Raw genomic sequence first — 461 nt, forward strand, 5'->3', positions numbered from 1 at the left:
TGACTCTAACTCGGTATATCTCAAAGCGTACTTGTTTAGATCTATATAACTGACTAGGTTCCAACCAGCGTTCCCTATAAATTTGAAATAGATGCCTTCATAGTTCTGGTACATGGTCACGTTCGCTAGTGGTTCCTGAGGATACTGGGCAAAAATGATCGGCAGCCTTAACAACACAAGGGCACTACCTGCCTGTCCTGATTTTGGTCTTGTCATTATAATTACCTAGAGATTCTAGAGATTCTAGAGACAAATTTAGCAGCCATTGAACGTCCAAGCCTTTCAACGACGTCATCATAAACTTCCTGATGTGAAGATAAAGTGTCGTCATGTTCGTCGGGCTCAGAATCATATTGTCCTCCCACACTTGTTGAATATTCTTGGCCATCCATAACTTCGATTCATAACTGTCTCCAATACTTTCGATGGGCGCAAAATGCATATAATCAATATTGTGACTA

This window comes from Acyrthosiphon pisum, chromosome X, assembly GCF_005508785.2.
Source record: "Acyrthosiphon pisum isolate AL4f chromosome X, pea_aphid_22Mar2018_4r6ur, whole genome shotgun sequence".
NCBI lineage: Eukaryota > Metazoa > Arthropoda > Insecta > Hemiptera > Aphididae > Acyrthosiphon > Acyrthosiphon pisum.